We start from the raw sequence: 16142 nt of genomic DNA on the forward strand, positions 1-16142 counted from the left end.
AGATGTTAATATAACAATATTAAGAAATCGACGATCGAAAATATAGTACTATGGAGCAGGTGTTATGATATTTATAAGTATAGAATTTAAAATAATAGTATAAATAAATTGTTTATAAAACTAATCAACACAAACTTAGTCAAAATAAATAATTTAAGTTTTATTGATGACTCTTAGTTCTTTATTTTACTTTAATTGAAATTAGATATTATATTAAAGTACTAATTTTAAAAATTCTAAAGAACATCTACTAAAATTGTTCACTTAATCACCTTGCCCAACTCAACACAAGTAAAATCATACATTCGTTTTTCATTTTCAAAATAATAATCGTCAGACCAACTGTTTGTGTTTATATAGTATATGTAAATGCGGCAATCGGTGACTACAGTAATGCTGTTATCGTAAGAGTGATTACAAAAGAAATCAGTTGACCATGGTTTTTCGGAAAGAGTTGCAATAAAAGTAAATTTTTGTGATATCGAATCATAAACTTCAGAAGTTTTTAATAAGCTATGTTCGATATCAGTTCCACAAATAACAAACATTTTGTTTCCTATTGTAACAACACCTGGCAAACGCCTAGCAATTTGCATATCTGAAAGAAATGACCATTTGTCGGGGTAGTGGTCATATGACTCAACAGTTTTAAAGGTTTTACCAGAAAAATTATGACCTCCTAAAACGACGCATTGACCATTGAAAACTGCACAAGATCAGTTACATCTTATGACATTTATGTTTGATATTTTCACCTAATTATCTTTAAATGGATCATAAACCCAATTATAGTAGCCAAAACCTCCAAAAAAGTAAATTTTATTCATAAAAGAACAAACACAATCAAAATAGGTGTTTATATCTGGTAGAGGAGTTGTATAAGTCCATGTATTTGATTTTCTACAGTAAACTTCAACAGAGTTTAGACTTTTACCCTCAGAATCTTCTCCACCGAAACAATACACTTTTGAACCGATTACAGCAGTTTTGCAGTAACTTCTTTGCTCTAACATTTTACTTGTTTCGATAAATTCCGTAGCCATTGATTTTCCAAATTCGTATTCTATACCATTTTGTATTAAATCGTCGTTGTTTAAAGATCTTCCTCCGATAAACATTATTTTTTTTGTTTCAAATTCACAACTGAAAAAGCGATTTTGAAACTGTAAATTTGTTGTTTTATTTTTACATTTAGTTTTATTTTTGATGACGTTATCAACCATACTTCTAACTTCAAGACAGTCTTTGCAAAGCTTATTGCTTTTTATGATATCTGTTAATATTTTATTTGTCAGCAAAGGTAGCCTTATTAATTTCAAAAAAGTTTTCATGTGTTTCCTCCTTTCAATCATATTGTAATTTATCCATTCGACTGCTGCATTAAAAAGTTCTAACTCTGAACTTATTTGCAGTTCTTCACAGGACAATATATCACATATATCTTCATATTTTAGTTTGTAAAACGTTGAAGTATCTTCATTTAATATATACTGTTGCAGTTAAAAATTGCATAAAAATTTTTTCAAATATTTCAACTTATAAAGTTTCGATAGCTTGTAATAGAATAAGTAGTTTTTAATAGTTAATTTGTCATATATGTATTGACTAATTGTTTTGTTTGCCTTTTCACATCCTAAATGACTTGCTGCCTCCAAAAGTGTAGTTATGTTTTCTTCTTTTATCTCTACTTCACCTATAAAATAATTTTAAAAGTTGTTACATCATTACAGTAGCAAAAAATTACTTAAAATTAAAGGAAAATATTGAAATATTCATTTAAACTTATTTTATAACTCACTGTCAATTGCTATATTATGTAAAGTTTTAAAACTAGCTTTAGATACATTAGTAAGAGTAACAACATTATTATTTTTAATAAAATGTTTTAAATCACTCTTTTTTCTAAAATAACTAAAATTACTAATAAGCTTATCTAAGCTTAAACTAGTTTTATAACTTCTCGAATCAAGTTTAACTAGCACAAAGTTTTCTTTTTGCTTTCGTTGTATTGTTGTTCTATTTTCTTTTGTATGAATTTCTTCAGTACACTCAGAATTTTTTTTATTATTAATAGACTCTTGCACCATGGTATTAAGCTTTAATTTACCTCGTTTTCTAATAAATTGATGTCTTTATTTTAAAATACTATAAACACCTGAAAAGTAAATAAGTAACTTGTACAAAATACAAAACTAGTTAAAGTATATACATTTATTAACAAACTAGAAATAACAGATATAGTAGATTTTAAGAAAATTATTATAAAATTCTAACAATTTTATAAAAATATATATATGCATATGTATTGAATCAAAATCACTAGTTTAAAAATAATTTCAACTTCATAAAAATTCACACTACTTTATTTATAATCATAAAAGACAGCGGTATCATTCCTTGAATCCAATGAGATATAACTTACATATATTGTCAAAAATAAAGAATAGCATGGTTTTTGAGAAAAATTATTAAATATGGCTAAGTATAAAAAATATCCTGAAAGCCCAAGTTGGCATTAATAATCAAATATATTCTTAAAACTTTAAGTTTCCTAATTAGCATTGTGTGGTACGGATGTTGGTAAACTAAATTTATTGGTACTAATTAACAAAAATACTTTAAAACTATCTAGTTCAAACTAAAATTATATTAAAAAAACTCTAAAAAAACTATTCAACAAGTATTGGTCAAACAACAGTTTATACATTTAAACTAAAAAAAACACACTAGTAAGTTTTAATGCAGTTAAATATATAAAATATTTGTCTAATTCCCAGTATCCAGAGCTTATCAACAACAATCACAATGATAAATAAAGCTATAGAGAGTTATTCAATATTATGCTTGATTGCACAAATCCAAACATGGTCATTTTGTTTACTAAAACTACATATTCAATCTTCTAAATATGAAATACAAGTTAAAGCAGCAGGTTCATTACAGCCTAAATTTAAAACAATCTGGTTAATTAGTTTCTAGTTAATTTCAACTTATATAATATAATAAACACTTAAAAGTACTTATTTTTTTAATTTTGATTTATCTCATTTATTAAGTCTTAGACAAAAATACAAGTTAAAATATATTAGCTTCACATTTAATAAATGCCAAAAAATTAAATAATTTAAGTTTGTAAACCCTGACTTTTTAACTCTATTTAAAGTGTCAACCATAGTTTGAAGAGAAAAAGTCAACATATCTAATAGTAGATTTGGAAAATTTATAATATAACCAGATGCACAAAACTTCAAATAAGCTTGAGTTTTTTAAAGTAAGCTAGTAATTCATTTACTTCTATTTTATCTTTGTATAAATTTTTTTTTTCTTGTTACTTTAGTATAAACACAGCAAGAACATAACTTTACTTTACAAAAAAAACAAAATAAATAATTAGCGACCATTTAAAGATTTTCAAACACTTATTTTTCCAGTTATAAAACCAGAATACAAAATATAATGAAAATTTTTATTAAAAACGTTTTTTGCTTAACGTTGTTTTCTATTGGACTTCTTAACTTTTTCAAAATTATCTGTAAAATATTGAATGTAGTAATTATCAAAAAATTACTTAAACTAAATTTGGTTAGGTATAAAAAAGTACATAAACTAAAAAACAATAATAAAATAAAGAAAAACAAACTTTATAAAAACATAAGTGTGTAAAATAAACTGTTTATTTTTCTATCTTTTAACACTTTTATCTACTAAATTTTAAAACAATCTTATCATATTTACTTGAAGTATAATGGTTTAATATTCAAAAAAATAAATCAAGTTACTCATGTACAATTTTAAGATTTTGGATTACATTTGAAAACTCTTAACTTATAAGCAACTTTAAATACTTTATTTGATTTAAACTAGTTTTCTAACTGGGTATTTTATTTAAATTTAGCTTTTTAGAATTCAACTAAAAGTATTTAAAAGTTAAATTTCATGCTAATATTTGTTGTTTACTGTTATTTATTTTACCTAATATTTTAGATACATTAGTTTAAAACCAAGTATAGGAGAGTTAAATAATTAAAATGAAAGATAAAGCAAAAACTATAAATTAAAACAAACAACAGGTAGTTGATATCATTTTTTTTATTTAAACTTTTTATATCAAAGCTAATGTAATGATTACTTCAAATGTCATAATAACTACATTCTACTTTGTTTGTAAAAATATTATGTAAAAGTATTTCCAAAAAAAAAAATTAGTTTACCTGCATAGTTATGTTTTTACAAGTTTTGTTTTTTTTTCTTTAAAAAAAAGTGTATACTAAGAAATTCTGATACATAACCTATATGGACTGTAGGTTAGTTAAAATAAGACTCTATATATAAAGTTTATACAAAGAACAGATTCAAGCACTGACAAATATACAAAGAACTGAAATCTTAGGTACTACTTTAAATTGGTACAAACTTTTCATCATAATTCAAATCTATAAGGAATAAACTTTGAGAATGTATGAACTTTATTAAAAATTATATTTTTTATAATTTAAAACAAAAATCACTAAATAGAAATAACATTATTTAAAAAGAACTTTACAATAAAACAAAATTGCAATTAAATTCTAAAACTAAATTTTACATAAATCTCTTCACACACTCTCTATGGCTGGTTTTAATCAATTTAATTAACAATTGAACAAGAAAGCTTGCTTTCTGGTTGAATAACTTTGTATTAGGAAAATGGACAAATGATTAAAGTGGTCGAAAATTGAAAAAACAAAACTAAACACCACGGTTTGTTTAAACTTTAACTTTGAACTCTACTCCTTGAAATTAACATATTTATTTAAAAACTTTAATACAACTTTGGTTCATCCTAGAAATTTATTGTACTTTTTAAATAAGTTCAAATATTTAAATAAAATGGCGCGCACCAGTGTACATGGATGAAGAAATTAACAAAAAATAATGTATAGTATCATACCATGTTCAAAAAATAATTTCAGACTTAAGCTTTCTTTAACGACTTTGAGTTAAAATTAAAAGGTTTGTTTAACTTAAAACGTTGATTAGTTTTCATCATAAAAAACTTAAGTATTAAAAAGTTTGTATTAGTATTATAAAACTAATGAGAAGGACTAACTTTATTTTAAAACTAAACACAAATTGCAAATTTTATTGCAAATTAAAGTTTATTAATCTTTAATAGTACTTTGTTGTATAAAATAGTTTGCTAGCTTTTATTGTTTGTAATTGCACAAACTGCATGAGTTTGATAAATTTTCTTTTGTTTAAATTTAATACGTTTTGATCTGAGTTAAGATAAACTAACAGTTAAAAGACCTATAAAAAAATGAAAAGTTTATTATTTTATAAATAATACACTTTTATAAAAAAAACTATTCCAAAAATTTAAGTTACGTTTATAAACAACTTGAAATTATTAAAAGAAATTAAGTGTAAGTGCAAATATTTTCAGTAATTTAATTTTTTTAAAACTATAAATTATTATAAGAACTCTTAAACAATTAGATATTGTATAATGAATAACTATATTTACATCATAAAACATGTAAGTAAAATACATCATAGTTCTACAAGTAAGTCTAATTTTAAGTCTCTATGTTTTATAAAATAACTCTATATAATAATAGTAACAAAATTGTCTGAGATACTTGCGTTCTGGTTGACTGAATCTATGAAACTCATTAATTACAAAATTAACATTGAAAATTCAAACAATACATTTAACTGCAGTTATATTAAATTTAAAAATATAACATACTAAATCTGAAATTAATATTTAAGAAACTAAGAAGTATTTCAAATCATAAAAAAAACCTAGTTTTTAAATTAAATGAATTAAGTAACTAAAACTTTAATTATTCAAAAAATATATCCTAATATAAACTATCTTTAATAATGTCACTGGCTGTTAAAACAAAAAGCAGTACTAAAACATTCATTTGTTTCAAAATGTTTTACAAATATCAACAATTTACTTTAGCAATCTGGAAGGATTAAAGTCTATAGATAAAACGTTTAAATTAGTTTTTAATTATTTTTTGTAAAGTTTGATGATCTGTTCTTAAAAAGTACAATACTTTTACAATTTAGATCACAACAACTTCAAAAACTTTCTAAACTATTAAGTTCACTCTAACTTTAGAGTCAATCTTCTGATACAGTATATTAGCTACTGTGTTGTTTAACAATAATTTTTGTAACATAAACAACTTAGCTTCCTAAAAATTAAAAAAATTGCTTTTAAAAAGTTTGCTTTCAAATAAAAGATACATATATAGAATCATTGACTATAGTTTTTGTGTTTTCATAAGCAAAATGAATTTTATTTTTTGGTTTTGAGAAAAATAAAAAAGTATTTAGTTGTTGAAGACTGGCTTATGTTCAATTTTTTGTATTTTAAAATTTTACAAAAATCTAAAGAACTCAATTAGTTTAATTTTAACTATATTTAACTTTTTATAAACTCATAAGAATTGAAAAATATCTCAAAATTAAACTTTAACAAGTTTTTATCAGGAAAATATTTATTGCCATATCATAAAACTAGTACAAATTTAAAATTCTAGAGTTTTCTTTTTGTTTTAATCTAACAAACAAGTATTCTAAGTTTATTTTGAAAACTTTTAACTAGCTTGAGCATGCTTTAACTATATTGAGTTTTTCTAAAAATTTTCAACTATCCGAAATACTTGTGTACCTAATTCTTATATATTTTTAATTTAAAAATTTACAATAGTATCTTAAACTAGATTGCAACTAATTAAGAGCAAAAAAGATAACCGGATTCAGCCTAAAATAATAAATTAAATATAACTAGCTTTTTGCATAAGATGGAGTAAAGAAGTTTTATATAAAAATTAAGTGACTTTATACGAGATAACTTTAATTAAAATTAAATAAAATTAAGTAGTAAACTATAACATGAGATTATAAAAAAAACTGTAATTTATCCTGAAATAGTTGTCTAAATAATTATAGTTACAACAACTATAGCAGCTATGAACCGTACTACAAACATAGTTTTTATTTTTGTGATACTTTAAAATAGAATAAAATAAATAAGCTCGTATTTACTAATACTCAATTAAAAAAGTATAATTTCAAAATATTCAGTTAGACAAAATACTCAAGTGAAATAATTATTAAGAAATATTTTAATTCAAAAATCTTAACAAGCAACAAAAATTTTGTATTTTTTTTGGTAAGATTACTTATAATTTAGCAATACTAATTAGCTACATATAAATTTTACTGAAACGAATATACAATCGATTGCACACAAACTTTCATAAGCTAAAATATATTTTTATGGTCAAAACCTAACAATCAAAGAATATAAAATTATTTTAATAAATTTACATAATATTTATTTAAATTTGATAACTTGTGTTTAAGTTTTTAATTATACTACTACAACAAACAAAATTTTAGACTACGATGAAGAAAAAAACTTAATTGGTTTCTAGAGATTTATTGAACAACAAAAAGAAATTGAAGATCAAAAATTTAGCGCTATGGAGTTGATGCACTGATATTTTAAAGCAAAAGTATCAAATTAGTACTATAGATAAAACACGTACAAAAATAATTAACAAAGTTTGGTCAAAACAAACATTTTCAATTTTGTAAGTTAAAGTAAGTTTTTTTATTTAAACTTGTTAGTAACATGAAATTGAAAAAGTATATTTAAAATAGTTAGTTAAAAAAAGTTTTAGATAATATTTACTAAATTTTTCAATTAATAAGTTTGCTCAACTTCACACAAGAGTAACCATATGTTATTTTTTCAGATTGGAGATAATAATTATCAGACCAACTGTTGGTATTTATATTGTATATATAATAGCGGCTACCAGAAATTACAATAACGTTGTTATCGTGAGAGTGATTACAAAATAAATCAATTGACCATGGTATTCTGGAAATACTTGTAATAAAAGTAAACCTTTGTGATATCGAATCATAGACTTCAGATGTTCTAATTGACTTATGTTCGAGATCAATTCCACCAATAACAAACAATTTGTTTCCTTTTGTAACAACACCTGGACATCGCCTAGCAACTTGCATATCTGAAAGAAATGACCATTTGTTGAGGTAATGGTCATATGACTCAACTATTTTAAAAACTTTATCTGAACAGATTACACCTCCTACAACGACGCATTGACCATTGAAAACTACACAAGAACAGTCATATCTTTTAACGTTTATAGCTGATATTTTCACCCAATTGTCTTTAAATGGATCATAAACCCAATTATTGTAGCTAGAATCTCCAAAAAAGTAAATATTATTCATAAAAGAACAAACACTAACATTATAAGTGTCTATATCTGGTAGAGGAGTTGTATAAGTCCATGTATTTGATTTCCTACAGTAAACTTCAACAGCGTTTAGACTTTTACCCTTAGAATCTTCTCCACCGAAACAATAAACTTTTGAACCGATTACAGCAGTTTTGCAGTAACGTCTTTGCTCTAACATTTTACTTGTTTCGATAAAATCCGTGGTCATTGGTTTGTCAAATTCGTATTCTATACCAGTTTGTACTAAATCGTAGCTGTTAGAAAACGTTCCTCCGATAAACATTACTTTTGTCGTTTCAAATTCACAACTGTAAAAGCGATTTTTAAATTGTAAATTTGCTACTTTGTCTCTACAATTATTTTTACTTTTGATAGCGTTATTAACAATTCTTCTACACTCAAGACTGTCTTTGCAAAGCTTATTACTTTTTATGATGTCTCTTAATATTTCAATGGTCAGCAAAGGTAGCCTTAATATTTTCAAAAAAGTTTTCATGTGTTTACTCCGTTCAATTATTTTGTAATTTATCCAATCGACTGCTGCATTAAAAAGTTCCAACTCTGAACTTATTTGCAGTTCTTCACAAGACAATATATCAAATAAATCTTTATATTTTAGTTTATAAAATGTTGAAGTATCTTCATTTAATAAATACTGATGCAGTAAAAAATTTAATAAAGATTTCTTCAAACTTTTCAACTCATATAGTTTTGTTAGTTTGTAATAGAAAAAGTAGTTTTTCATAGTTAAATTATCATATATGTATTGACTTATTTTTTTCTTTGCCTTTTCACATCCTAAATAATTTGCTGTTTCCAAAAGTGAAACTAAATATTCTTCTTTTATTTCCTCTATACCTATAAAGTATTAAACGTAATACTTATAAAAACTTCATGATGATCTTAAAACTTTTTAAAAAACATAAGCAAAAGCTTTAAGTATAACTGCCAAATATATTTTAAATTACGACTTACCATTAGTTGCTAGTTCAAGTAAAGTTTTAAAATCAGCTTTAGATAAATTAATAAGAGTAAAAAATTTTTTATTGTTTTTAAGCTGTTTCAGATTATTTTTAATTTTCAAGTAAGCAAAACTATCAACAAGCTTATCTAAGCTTTCATCAGTTTTATAACTTTCTGAATCAAATAAAATTACAACTGAGTTCTCTTTTGATTTTTTCATTTCTTTTTTTATAGTGTTTTCTTCAATATCATTATCATTATTATTGTCCCATTGATAAACGGATTTAAGCATAGAAGAAAGCTGTTTTCCCATATGTTTATATTGTGTTGTATTATTAAAACTACCTGTATAATTAAGATGCATTATCTGATAGTTTTTTCACATTGTAGTTATAAATAGCAAAACTGTTTCAAAATTCAATGCAAATTTTTTAAATATAATTTTTGAATACTATAAACATTTTATAAGTTTAAATTAAAAACTTTTTTTTTCAATTTCATAGCTTTTTTAAACTTTGTTTAACACTTTTTTGTCCGCAGGCTTTTATTTTTATAAATTTAGAAATTATCATTATTGTATAGCTGAAAAAATAATAAAAAACTTATTCTTTTAGTTCTTTCTAAACAATATTGCTTGTTCTATTCCAGCTAACTAATTTATTATTTGTTTATAACTTATTTCTAGACTGTTATTTGAATTATAAAAACAAAATTTGCAAATTTTTCTGTTTGCATTATAAAGATATTAATTAGTAACTTAATAATATACTATTTAAAAAACAAAAAAAGGACCAAAATGTTTGATCTTAGGACCCGAAGCACGAAGATTTTTGGTCATCGAGTCGCACATCTTATATATACAATTAAAGGTCTTGTCCAGGACAAATATACATACAATAAACAAAGGACAATGATATGTATAATCAATATCTAAGCAATTTTATTTTTTAATGTAAATATTTTTTGTTGCTAATAATTTATATGTTTAAAATTATCTATTTAATAGACAACAATATGAATAAATTATTTAAACTAATAGTTAATGAAAAGTAAAATAGTAAAACAAAATTTTTGTATATCATATGCATAGTAATATATATTCAAAAATTAAACTCTCTACTGACTCTTTATCATGTATACACACAAATATTACTAATCAAAAAGTTTTAATTAGTAGAAATCATCGAAATAAATCAGAGCCTGTTTTAGTATTAAATTTTATTTTATCCTGAATAGTATTTCCCATTTAATTTTATTGTCTGTGTTGTTGTTTCTAAAATTCAAAACTTTATTTAGAATTCAATAATAAAAAAACAAATTAAAATATAAACAGAAAATACTATTCAAGACAAAACCAAAATTAGATACTAAATTCGGCAGCAGGCTTTACAAATTAGAAAATATTAAAACTTGTAAATCAGTCAAGACCAAAAAACTAAAAAAGAATAGCGAAAAGAAAACATATGCATTCATTACAAAAATACTTTTTAAACAAGGTTAAACTAATTTTTACTAATTCAAAACTAAGTTAAGCCACTAACACGAGCAGTTTAAACCATTTTTCCATACAGCCTTTTCAAACTTCAAAACATGCACAAATTTTAAAACCAACAACAAAACTAAAATCAGCATATTTAAAAATTACATTTTTATGCACAAAATACTTATATAATTATTACTTTTTAATACTTATAAGGTTTTTAAACTCTTAAATTTTGTTAAACCATTTTAATAAACTTAAGCTTGATTTAAAAAAGTTTTGAATAATATAAAAAATACAAAACGGTCATAAATATTTATTGTTTTTTTATATAACCAAATAGATAAACATAATTAAACAAAACATACTTTTCATAAAACTGAAAGCTTTAATCTTCAGCTAGTACGGTTTAAAATAAATACCATTTTTTCAAAAAAATGCTATTTCCTAAAACCAAAATAGCTGAAGATTAGAACATATAGTTTTACGTATGTTCTGTTTTTTTATAGCTACTTTTCTTAATAGTTTATCTAAACAACCCTTAAATGGGCTCTTTGGAAAGTTTTTGAATTCAATTTATCACACCAATTTTATTAGTTTTTATGGAAACTGATCAGTTTTGCTCAAAGACACTTTTGCACGAAGACACTTATAAATCAATGACAATTTTGCAATTGATGAAAAGAATATGATATTCAATAATAATATAAATAGTAATAAAATGACTTCTGACCAAAAGATAAGGTATAGGGGTATCAGGGACAGTAAAAAACGAATTAGTAATAAAAAGAAAAAGATGAAAAAGTTACAGACCAAGGGTAAGGGTAGCTTAGGGGTAACAGTGGTATTAGAAAAAAAATAGTTCAGAAAAAATAATGAATAAAGAAAAACCTTAGTAATCAAGACTATAGATTAGGTGTAACAGTGATTGTAAAAATTAAGATAAAAAATGTATAAATTTATAATACGTTTTTATATATTAATACGTATAATAAAACAAAAAAAAAACAACCTGTAAAAATAGTCTTAGTATTAATGTGATCATTCGTGCAAAAGTTTCTTCATGCAAAAGTGTCCCGTCTTGCATTTTTGACACATTCTAATATATATATATATATTATTAATAAATTATTCATAAATCTAATGAATTTTGATTGCCTTGGATCGTTAATTTTCTATCGTTTTACAGAGCGATAACTTTCTAATCTTGCTTACAATAAAAAATCTCAAAATAACTGACAATTTCAATTAAGTAAAAATAAACTATGTAACTGTTATAAATTGAATATATTAAAAATAGTATGATTAATCTTATATTTTTACAGGGTTGCCACTGTTTTTGCCAATAGAACTGTATTGAGTAATCTTGAATTTTACCGAATGTTTAAAAAACAATGTTTTTAACTTTATTTAATCAACAATTTTTATTGAGAAAAGGTAATAAGAACTAAATTAAATTTAATTCAACTAAATCTTACTTAAACTCAAGAACATTTATTTAAAAACTAAAATTAGCATGAAATTAATAAGTTGAGCAACATTTAAAATGTACAAATTTTTATAAAACATTTATATGCATAAGTATTAGACATAATGTTTTAACAATGTGCAGAAAGGGTTGACATAAATTTTATTAAAAATCTGTCCTGAGTGAGTTTAAACTGTCTTGAGTCAACCTGATTTTTTGATATTCTTAAAAAAAGTTAATTTTAACTTTTTAAAATTAATAAAAATCTAGTTTTTTTACAAAATTTGTTATGCTATAAAATTAAAAAAGTTAAAGATGAATTAAGTAAATATTATTTAAAATCTAGAAAAAAATCTTTTGTCAGATTTTGTTGAAGGAAGCAAATTATTTTTAGTCAGCCTCAGTTTCAAATGTCCAAAGTGTCAAATGACTCTCAAATTTATATTGAAAAACCTTATTAAGTTCAAAACATAAACAAAACAAGTTTTTTTTATATTAAAATTCAATAGAACTTTTTAACAATAAGTTTTAGTGTATCATAAAACTATTAACAAAAATAATGTTATTTAGTATTAAAATTATTTAAAGGTACTAATTAAAAATATTTTTTAAAAACATATACAACATTTTTATTTATGAAAAATTTGTGATTAGCAGTTAATTTTTAATATTAGTTTAACTTAGATCAGAGAAAAGCTACTATTTTAAATTAAATTACATATTTAAAAAAAAATCTAAAAAATCAAAAAATATTTTTTTTTTAGTTCCTAAATTTAAGATTATTATTATAAAAAATTAAAAACTTTTCTGAAAATAGTCAAATTGATATTTAATTGTCAAAAACTGCAATTTATTCCATGACGTCTCTTTTAACTTCCAGGTATTTTTTTTATGATAATAATAAATATAAAAAAATTTATATTTGTAGGTTGTTTTACTTAATGTTCTCAATTCTAAATTTTTAGTGTATCATGTATAAAAAAAAAAATAGCACAAATTTAAAATATGGTCGCCTTCATAAATTATAAAATAGTCCTACAAAACTAAAAAAAATATTTTGTAACCTAAAACTGGCCTGAGTTATTCTAATTTTTAATATCTTAATAAAATATTCTGCTATCAAAATACTTCTACCTAGGACTTTTTTATCTTTAAGAAAGTTATAAAACAGTTGTAAATCATGAGTGTTGTTGAAGTTAAAAAAAGTAAAAAAACACCCTGAGTATCCTAAGTGTTATTAATATGTTGGGTTTGAGGCTGCCAATTAAGTTTTTTACAAAAGTTTTCCTAATAAATATACTTTGTTTATCTATATATATATAAAGAGTATATGTCATAAATTATTTAGTTTAGAATATTAGTTTGCTATAACTATAAGCGGTAGCAGTTGTTCAACTAAATTCTATACTTTTAACAGAAATTTTTTATACCACTGTATAATATTTGTCATCAAAACCAGGGCTATATATAAATTTAATGAGTAAAATTAATAAAAAATAAATAAACAACTGTTGAAATATTGAACAACTGCACAATGAAAATTTTGCTCGGAGGGTTACTTTTGCACCAAGGGTCATTTTGGCACAAGCGTATAAATTAAAAGAATTAAATTTTACAGGAATATGCTTTAAAAGTGCACAATAAAATTAAAAATCAACTAGTTTGAACTTAAATCAAAAAATTAATCATGTTAGTAATCAACATTATTTAAAAGAGAAGTTCACAATAAACGGCATATTAAAATTTTTATTTAGTTTTGTAACTACTTCTGTAATGTCTTGATTAGTATTTATTTGTAGCTGGTTTTAATAGTTCTGTGTTATAAATGTGAATACTTCATAGGATCAACTTGCTTTCTGGTTGACTTGTTTTACATTTTTTGATGTTCAGTAAATGGAACAGCAATAAAACTGGTGGTCAGTTACACAGTATTTAAACTTATATTTAGAACATTATGGCCTAATGTCACTACTAGATTTTAGCAGCTGTTTACGATATCTATATAGTGTAGGAAGACACTAAACAAATCAGTTAAAACTTTCGAAAAATGAAACTTTTTAACTTAATTATTTTAAAACAAAACGTTTTTATTCAATGTGTTTTATTTCGAAAAGAAAAACTACAACACTAATTGATATATATTATTGTTAGCGGTTTTGTATATACAACAGATTAAACAAGAGTTTTCAGAGCTTTTTTAGATTTTTATTATTTTTTTTTTTAGGTTCTTATTTAATTTACTCTTATCAAAATTTAGATGTAAATAACAATAACTTTCTAACAGAACACTTTCTTTGAACATTAGATAGGTTTTACAAAGTTAACATAATTTAATTTTAGAAAATTTTATATTCTTTTTATAATAACAATCTTAATTTATTTATAAATAAATGCTTAAGTTGCTAGCGTTTGTACATTCTATGATAATATCGTAATTAAAATATTGATAAAAATTAATATCTTTATTACATAATTTGTTATTTTTGCTTATATTAAATAGTAATTAGTTAAAATTAAAATATTGTGTCAGAACTAGTCAATTAATGCTTATTTTTATTTGTATACGTAATTAGTTATCTGTTTTGTTTAACTTTTTTTGCTAACAATATACAACTAGCCCTGGGTCATAGAAAAAATTAACTAAGAAACACTTTAGTCATAAATAACTAACCAACTAAATAACAGGATTTAGAATTTTCGTTACTATACTACACAAGCGGTTTTAACTGAAAATTATGAATTGAGATTAGTAACTTATCCTATTGAAAAAAATACTTGTTTAACAGAAAAGATGTTTGTTTTATTTTGAAAATATCATAAATGAATGATAACCAACAACTTCTCAATTTAAGTTTATAATACATTATATAACACACTAGCTTAGTCTGATGTTTGTTTATTGTTGCAAAGGGTAGGGTATGAGACTGATTTATTTAAAAAAAAAAAAATGTTAATTTTTTTTCATTTTTTAACTTAGGCTTTTATTTTTCGTTAGAATGTTTTTGATAAATTTATTAAAGTATGTGATATATATAACTGTTTTTTTTTTGTATATATATATTTTTAAAATATTTGTTTATTTATTTTTTCTATGTTGGCAACTGTGTTTAACTTCAACACATTTTTAATCTTCCAAAATTGTAAAAAAATGGTAAAACTAACTTTACTTGTCTTAATTAACATTTATAGTTGTAGAGGTATAGTTGTATTTATATTGCTTTTTTCTATATTTCTACCATAGAAAATAAATCTTTAACTTTTCAAAACAATCATTAGGACCCTTACTTTATGTCCCAAAAATTTATATAAATAGTTTGTTTTGCTTGTAAACTTTTCATTTAAATATATCAACAAATACTTTTAAGATTGTTTAAGATGAAGCTTTTTCAGTAAAATTAATTCCCTTAACTTTGGTTGATAACTAAAAATTCATTTTTTTGTAAAGAATAAGATTTTATTATTTTTGTGTTGTTTTTGAACTGTTTTATGGTTCCCTTTGTTGTGAGTTGATTGGCCATAGGAGTTTCATTTGTAAAGTTAGTAATAGTTTTTACATAAAAATCAATAGGTCAGTTTTGCATAGAGGTACTTTTGTACGTATCACTGTTGCATTGAGAATTGATTTTGGACAAGACACAGTTTTGCACTAGTGCCAGTTTTATACAGGTGTCACTTTTTCCAAAACGTCATTTTATGCATCATTGATTTCATCTTTTTTAACTTCACCACTACAGTTGTCACTCACCAAGCAGAAGAAACCGGAAATGGTTGGTGGTAACAACGTAAGTAAAAAATAAAATCTAAAAGAAGGAAGAAGAAAAAAAGGTTTACTTGTGCCAAACTGGTGCCACGCAAAAGTGACTACCAACGCAAAAGTAAAAAAAATGTAAAAGTTTCCTTTCATGCATATCCAACACTTACTTTGAAAAATAGGAAATCAGTTGATATG

Source organism: Thalia democratica, chromosome 5, assembly GCF_965202585.1.
Source record: "Thalia democratica chromosome 5, ktThaDemo2.hap1.1, whole genome shotgun sequence".
Taxonomy (NCBI): Eukaryota; Metazoa; Chordata; class Thaliacea; order Salpida; family Salpidae; genus Thalia; species Thalia democratica.